Raw genomic sequence first — 577 nt, forward strand, 5'->3', positions numbered from 1 at the left:
CACAAGCGACACACACGTGGATGTACGCGGATTCCGAACGCATCCTCCAACGACCGCATACGGCGTATACAATATTCAAAAGTGCTTACAAATATATAATATATGTATATATAAATATATACATATATTATGTATTTTATATAGATCGTATAGATCGTTACAAACATGATAAAAGGAAGGTACAGAAAAATGAAGCCGGCCGCGGGGCGGTCATCATCGATAAAAGTCAACCAAAAAAATATTCTCGTGTGTAAAAATACCGATAATCTTCTTCTCTCCTATCGTTTTTCTCGCTTTCTCTTATATATCCGAGAAATTACCATTATATTTCTCTCTCGCTCTCTCCTTCTCTCACTCTTAAACTATCTTGCTCCGATATGATTCAGCTAATTAGCATTCTCTCGCGATTACTTCGACATCCGTTTTCTCTCTATTCGGTAAAGAAATTTAATTCGCAATCGAATTACGTTGATCACACGTAAGAAATATTCTCTTCGATAATGCTATCCGATTCTTTTATTAATTAACCTCAAAGAAAAAAAAAAAAAAAAAAAAAAAAAAAAAAAAAAAAAAAAAA

Source organism: Apis dorsata, unplaced genomic scaffold (genome assembly GCF_000469605.1).
Source record: "Apis dorsata unplaced genomic scaffold, Apis dorsata 1.3 scaffold_37, whole genome shotgun sequence".
Lineage (NCBI taxonomy): Eukaryota > Metazoa > Arthropoda > Insecta > Hymenoptera > Apidae > Apis > Apis dorsata.